Source organism: Myotis davidii, unplaced genomic scaffold (assembly GCF_000327345.1).
Source record: "Myotis davidii unplaced genomic scaffold, ASM32734v1 scaffold902, whole genome shotgun sequence".
Lineage (NCBI taxonomy): Eukaryota > Metazoa > Chordata > Mammalia > Chiroptera > Vespertilionidae > Myotis > Myotis davidii.
The window spans coordinates 3,110,909-3,118,612 of record NW_006293951.1 but is presented as its reverse complement, the minus strand read 5'-3'; the positions used below and the strand labels follow the sequence as shown (position 1 = coordinate 3,118,612).

General features: G+C 39.7%; 2 protein-coding genes across 7 annotated transcripts in view; one reads left to right on the top strand and one right to left on the bottom strand.

Annotated features, from left to right (window-relative positions):
• The window catches only part of DENND5B (DENN/MADD domain containing 5B), an 831,092-nt gene that overhangs the window by 414,737 nt on the left and 408,651 nt on the right, over positions 1–7,704 (bottom strand). The gene's annotated exons all lie outside the window — the stretch shown is intronic.
• The window catches only part of KIAA1551 (KIAA1551 ortholog), a 38,186-nt gene continuing 31,853 nt past the window's right edge, over positions 1,372–7,704 (top strand). For 2 of the 6 annotated variants that reach the window (XM_015566606.1, XM_015566603.1), the window contains exons 1-2: positions 1,644–1,766; positions 4,717–4,775. The gene's annotated coding sequence lies outside the window, so the exon portion shown is untranslated. Of the gene's footprint in view, positions 1,767–4,659; positions 4,776–7,704 lie in introns of all 6 variants that reach the window. The other 4 variants (XM_015566607.1, XM_015566605.1, XM_015566604.1 and 1 more) reach the window with 4 other exon arrangements.

Genomic DNA, 7,704 nt, shown 5'->3' with positions numbered 1-7,704 from the left:
GGGCGCCGCCTCGCCGTAGGAGGCCGCCGGGAGCGCCCGCGAAAACGCGTTTGGTTCAACTGCAGGGAGGTTGCTTAGATGGGGAGGTGTAAGAGCAGCTTCTGTTTTTAATTATTTCCTGTCGGCTGGGGTGAAAAAAAAATCTTTGTTTTTCGCTTCGTATATCTGGACCGTTTCCTTCCTCCCCGCCCCCATTATTAAAGCGGTTCCTCCCGAAACAAACGACCCACTGGAACGCCAAGTGGCCCTCGGACGGGGGCCCCGATGCCCGGGTTTTCGCTCCTCGCAGTCGTTGGCTCCTGGAGGCGTTTTCAAGTGCACGAGTGCACATTGGGCTCTTGTGTGTGTGTGTGTGTGTGTGTGTGTGTGTAGGGGCGCGGGGTCGCGGGGTCCCTCGGCACTGGCCCGGAGGATCCCGAGCTCCGCAGCCAGCTTTCGGGGAGTCCTCCAGTGAGCACCATTTAATTCATAATACTTGCAGCGTCTGCCTGCACTGTAAGGAGAACGGGATGCTGCAGGAGCTTAGAGCGCATTTTTAAATATACTTTATTGATATTTTACAGAGAGGAAGGAAAAGGGATAGAGAGGTAGAAACATCCATGAGAGAGAAACATTGATCAGCTGCCTCCTGCACACCTACTGGGGATGTGCCCGCAACCAGGTATATACCCTTGACCGGAATCGAACCTGAGACCTTTCAGTCCGCAGGCCGATGCTCTATCCACTGAGCCAAACTGGTTAGGGCTAGAGTGCATTTTAAATCGTTCGGGTTGCAGACCTTAATGTGAGCTGTAAATTTAAATTTTATTCATTATTAACATGCACGAATGTTTAGGTTTCAGTTATGTATTTTTATTAATCTCATTAAAGAGAATGGTTAAGGTCAAGAACTTTTTTAAAAGTTTCACTCAAGGATACATTTTTATTGATTTTGGAGAGAGTGAGACATCGATGTGTATGTAACATCCTTTGGTTGCCTCGCTTACCCCAACCGGGAATGGAACCCGTAACGTCGGTCTGTGCCTTAACCAGGAATGAACCACGAGCCTTTGGTGTAATGGGGTACACACCAACTAACTGAGCCACCCGGCCAAAGTATTTTTGCTTGGGAATGGAAGGACAGTAGTAGACCTGGAAGAAGGGTATATGAATTCTAACTTGAAAAGTGAGCGGCAATTTAGGCCAGACCAAGGTGTGTGTGTGTTTGTGTTTAAAAATGCATTTTTAGCCCCCGCCAGGTGGCTCAGTTTGTTGGAGGATCATCCCATACACAAAGTTTTGGGTCTGATCCCTGGTTGGGGCACATATGGGAGAAAAAAAATAAAATAAAAATAAAAAATAAATGCATTTTTATTTGATTTTTTTTTCAGAGAGGGAGGGAGAGGGAGAGAGATTCAAAAACACCAGAATCAGTGATTGGTTGTCCTGATCCTGGTTCATGGGTCTATGCTGAACCACTGAGCCACACCTGTGGGGCCTGACCTAGTATTTGTTTCTTTGCAGACTTCAGAATTCAAGAAAATTAGTATGCTTTTCGTGCAACTTTAAGTAACAGAGCTTCGCACAGCAGTGTCATCAAGGGAGCAGATGGGCATGTATTTTTATTGTAAATTTAATATAAGTAAAGGTGATATATAAATTTTATATTGAGTAATTACATAGTAGTTTCTTGCTATTCCAGGATCAAAAAAGTAAACATTGTGGAGGGACACTGACATGTTTGGAGAGAAATGGGAACACATACAATGAAAGAGTAACATTGAAAGGTAAGTATTTTACTTCTAAGTAGCCTAATATATCTGCTGTGGAACAAAATTAATAATTAAATGAATCTGCACTGGCTAAAAATTAAACTAGTACACAATGGATTTGATGACAAAACTTAGAAATAATGTGGTTAGCTTAGCATGGAGTGAGTTATTCATCTTTGCAAGATATGGAAGAGATTCTTTCTTTTTCCCAATATATTTCTATTGATTTCAGAGAGGAAGGGAGGAGGGAGAAGGGAGATGGAAACATCAATGATAAGACTGCCTCCTGCACGCCCCCTATTGGGGATCCAGCCTGCAACCCAGGCATGTGCCTTGACCTCCTGGTTCATAGGTCCATGCCCAGACTCTTGTTCAAATTTTTATCTCTTATTCATCTTCAAGAAGACGAACATTTCATGTAATACTGCTTGGTGGTGATAAACTACTTTAGCTTTTTCTTGATTGTGAAGCTCCTTATCTGACTTGAAATTCTAAGTGATAGCTTTCCTGGGTATAGTAATCTTGCTTTCTAGATCCTTGATATTCATCACTGAATAGTTCTTGCCACTCCCCTCTGACCTGAAAGTTTTTGTTGTTTCGTTTCTTGCTGTTGAAACAACTATTGTTGAAATCAGCTGACAATCATATGGGCGCTCAATTATACGGAACTAATTCCCTCGTAGGTAACTAAGCTCCCTTGCTGTTGTGTTTTTTTTTAAAATATATTATTTCAAAGAGGAAGGGAGAGGGAGAGAGAGAGAGCGCACATCAATGATGATGAGAGAATCATTGATCGACTGCCTCCTGCATGCCCCATCTTGGGAATCGAGCCTGCAACCCAGGTATGTGCCCTTGACCAGAATTGAACCTGGGACCCTTGAAGTCCGAAGGCCGGTGCTCTGTCCATTGATCCAATCCTGCAGGGTCTCCCTTGCTGTTTTTTTAAGATTCCTTCTTTGTATTCACCTTTGGCATTTTAATTTTGATGTGCTGCTCTGTTTCTTATTTGGTTGCTTTTATTTATTATTTCTGGCACATGGTGTTGAAGACATCACAACTTTGGGTGAGCCATTCCGTGAGATACCAACCAATAAAGCCAAAGTGATCATCTCCTGGGCTTTCATCTTATAAAATTCAAGAGTGATGATTAAGCCCTGACCGGTTTGGCTCAGTGGATAAAGTGTCGGCCTGCGGATTCAAGGGTCCCCGGTTCGATCCCGGTCAATGGCATGTACCTTGATTGCGGGCACATCCCCAGTAGGAGGTAATGCAGGAGGCAGCTGATTGATGTTTCTCTCTCATTGATGTTTCTAACTATCTCTCTCCCTCTCTGTAAAAAATCAAAAAAAAAATACATACATATATATATATATATAAAAGAGTGATTAAGACCACTGTGTTTGCAATTACACTGCTGAGCTTCAGATCTTGGCTCTATTACTTTTACTCTCAGTAAAAGTAACCTTGGGAAGATATTTAACTTCTTTGTCTCAGTTATCTGATCTGTAAAATGAGGATAACAGTAGTAACTGCCTCTTGGATTGTTGTCATAATACGCATGCACTTGGAACAGCTCCTGACATGGTAATTGCTTAATAAATTTTAGCTGTTGCCATGTTAGAGGAAATACATTTTATGGCCTAAGACAGCCGTGGGCAAACTACAGCCCGCGGGCGGGATCTGGCCCATTTGAAATGAATAAAACTAAAAAAAAAAAAAAAAAAAACTGTACCATTTTATGTAATGATGTTTACTTTGAATTTATATTAGTTCACACAAACACTCCATCCATGCTTTTGTTCCAGCCCTCCGGTCCAGTTTAAGAACCCATTGTGGCCCTCGAGTCAGTTTGCCCACCCCTGGCTAAGACAATATACTAGATATTATACAAAATTCAGTTTGTTAATTTAAGCTCTACATGAACTTACCCAGCTTTGTATGAAGTTTTCACTATCGATCCTATTATAGGTTCTGTTTTTATAAGGAAGTACCAGACACAACTATAGTTTTTACCTGCAGGCCTTTTTGAAATCATGAATGCCTCCATTAAATTCTCCACCCAGGGCTAATTTGCTCCAAAACTGTACTTTTCTATATTTTCTATATTACTTCCCTTAAGTGTTGGAAGCTCCCATATCCTTTATATTATTGTGGTTTTGGACACAATAGTAACATAAATATCTAGAGAATTGATCTAACCTGTTTTAAAAGGCTTTTATAAACGTGAATTTCAAGACTTTTGTCTACCTAGGTTTTTTTTGCCACATCCCTCATCCCCCACTGGAGGCATACTGTGTGAAAGAGACAGAGAAAACATTCAATATGAGATAGAGACAATAATTTACCAACTTTGTTTATAGAAATGCAAGTTAAAATTTACTTTATGCTTGGCCTGTGTGGCTCAGTGGTTGAGTCATGCATTTGGTTTCCGGTCAGGGCACATGTCCAGGTTGTTGGCTTGATCCACAGTGGGAGGTGTGCAGGAGGCACCCTATCAAGAATTCTCATTGATGTTTCTATCCTCTCCCTCTTCCTTCCCCTCTCAGAAATCAATAAAAACACATTACAAAAGTTTTCAAACATTTACTTTGTAATAAGCCTTGTAAAGAAAGACGAAATCATGTGGACCTTGAAGAATTCTAAATGCTTTGTTGGGAGGCAGCTATGTAGCTGTTTATTCTTAATATCCTAAGTGTCCTTGTAAATTGAAAAGCAAGTGAGACATTTGTTAATAGTTAATATTGATTGCAGATTTAATGAGAGTTACTATGGTTCTTAAATTACAAGACTGTATTTGTAAATAAAGGTTTTAACTTGTGATTAAAGTTGCAAACTGTTACAAGGAATTATGGTACTGTTAAATTTTAAGAGAGAAATCATAAATAGATTTCTGTATGTCTTTTTTAAGCCCCCAAAGAAATGTATTGGATCACATAATTTAAAGATTATGTAACTTGACCTTCAGGTATGGCCTCCTCTGCATCTCTGAATTGAGGTTGGCTTCAGCATTGACTTCGTTCTCAGGTACAGTTCCCTTCAAAGTGTGGCCCCAGTATCTCTAGGCATTTATCTGTCAATGAGTGTCCAAACATAGCAAGACCTCAACAGACTAAGAAAATGCTGTGGAGAATGTTAATTATGCAGTTGTTTTTATGCATTTGTAAGAAAAAAGGATTACATGAAATTAATTGGCTGTCCATTAGAGAGGCTGGAGAAAGCAAGGAGGGGATCACTGGATAAAAAGTAAAATGGAGAGATACATACATTGCTGGGTACAGGATGTTAACATTTTACAATAAATAGGGCTGATATATAGGTGATAAAATCTTGTGCTCCCTCCAGGTTAGTTCCCCTGGTAGGGGACTGGCAAAATTACTCTGGCATTTCAAAGGTGTTTTGCCGTAGGTGCACAAGAACAATGGACAGCCCTTGCTTAAGGGGAAGATACATCTTTTACTGAGGAAGTCTTAGGCCTGGAGTAACTACCCACCATGGCCTGCCCAGTTAGAAATTTTTTATTTTATTTTTTAAATTTATCTTTATTGTTGAAAATATTCTGTCCTCCTCCCCCGCACCTTCCACCCCCCTTCTCCTCAGGTCTTCACAAAACTATTGTCTGTCCATGGGCTATCCATATACTAGATAGGAATTTGATGAGATTATCCTGTGAGGTTATGTTGGTCACTGAGCTTGTTAGGTTAACTTCATCGACATGCTTTTGTTCACATATCCAATCAATTTCAACTTGCATTGATCATGCCCTTTGTCTGCTTGCTCCACCAAAAATTCAAATTCCATTGGCTCTCATTGGGGCATGTATATGTCTGTTGCTAGTAACAGGAAAATGCTGTATGTATTTTTGTTTTTGTAAAGTAGCTTAGAGATAGAATTCATATACCACGTTCATATCCAATTAACCCATTTACAGTGTACAATGGTTTTAAGTATATTCACATATATGAATATCATAGATGAAGTCATGTGGTCTTTTGTCCTCTTCTCTGACCTAGAACAGTATTTTCAAGGTTTATCCATGTTGATATATATATATGTACATCATTCCTTTTTATGGCTAAAGAATGGTACATTGTGTAGATATGCCAAATTTTGTTTTTATCTTTCATGTTAATAGACATTGTGTTGTTTTTACGTTTTGGCTACTATGAGTAATGCTGCTGTGAGTATTAATGTACAAGTGTTAGTATAGACATTTTTGGGCCTTGGGTATGTATACCTAGGAGTGGAATTGCTTTGTCACATGGTAACATTTGAAAGTTTTTATTTTCAAATAAGTAAAAATTTATATGTGTGGAAAGCAGCTATTAAGGTGTTCTTGTGGCAAAGCCACATACAAGTCCCTGCTTGGAGGGCAAAGTCCTCCCAGCACAATTACAGCCAAAGGCTATGGTTGTACCGAAGCTTGACCTTATAGACCTAGTAGTCCTAGGTAGCTTAGGGGTGTCGGCTGTGGGAGGTAGAGCAAGTGCTGCCAAAACAAAGCTTGATAGAGAGTTCAGAGAATTGCAATAACAGGAAAGAAGCAGATTTGAAACTCGAAAGAGAACATTGTAAATATCTTGACCACTCTCTTATTTTCATTTGTGTGATCGGACTATAAAATAATTCTGGTTATAGGTGGGGTCACTGTGTTCTCATCCAGGCACAGTGATCCACCTGGCCCCAACTATATTCTCTTGTCTGTTTTCTTTAATCCTTTACCGCCCCTCCTCAAGTTCACCATTGGCCATGCTGGACTCGGTTCAATATGAAAGTTTTTAGGTTTTATTTTAAAATCTTCCCTGAGGGCATTTTTTCCATTTGACCTTTTGAGAAACTGCCAGACTATTACTCAAAGGAGGTGAGCCACTTATATTCTCAGTAGCAAAGCATGAGTTCTATCCAGTTTGCCCACATCCATATCAACACTTGTGTTTTTTTTAAAAAATATATTTTATTAATTTTTTTACAGAGAGGAAGGGAGAGGGATAGAGAGTTAGAAACATCGATCAGCTGCCTCCTGCACACTCTCTACTGGGGATGTGCCCGCAACCAAGGTACATGCCTTTGACCGGAATCGAACCTGGGACCCTTGAGTCCGCAGGCTGATGCTCTGTCCACTGAGCCAAACCAGTTAGGGCAACACTTGTGTTTTTAATTATAGCCATCATAGTGAGCAAGAAGTGGTGTACCCCATTGTGAGTTTTTATTGCACTTCCTTGATGATTAATGACTATCATCTTATTTAGCTATTTGTGTATCTGTTTTGGAAGAAGTGGCTATCCAAAACCTTTATAGACTTTATGTTCTTTAAAAAATGTTTTTATTGATTTCAGAGAGGGAAGGAGAGGGAGAAATAGAAACGTCAATGATGAGAATCATTTATTGGCTGCCTCCTGCATGCCCCTACTGAGGATCAAGCTCCAAACCTGGGCATGTGCCCTCACCTTGAGTCGAACTGTGACCTCTTGTTTCATGGGTTCACGGACATGACCTCCTGGTTCATAGTTTGAAGAACTGCACCTGTGGGGCAAAATTTTATGGACTTTAAATTTGAGTTGTCTTTGTGTTATTGAATTGTAAGAATTTGTATATTCTGAATTCTAGTTTCTTACTGGTGACCATAAATGTGGTTTTTATTTGGTTTCTATTTCATTGATTAATGTCTCTTCTATGTCAGTACCACATAGTCTTATTTACTGTAGTTTTGTATTATTAAAATTAAGCCGAATAAATTTGAAGATCTGATTGCCTTTGTTGAATGATCCCATCTAGTAAATACAGAGGTACTGCAGAAGTAGTAGAAAATTAATATAGTATTACATGTCAACATAATTGAAAAATTAAATAAAAATAGGTGGAAATGGAAGGATTTTATAGGAAACTGGTTGGGGCAAGAAAATTTTTTTGAAAAAAATCTTTATTGACAGTAATACATAAGTCCCCCTCTTTCTTC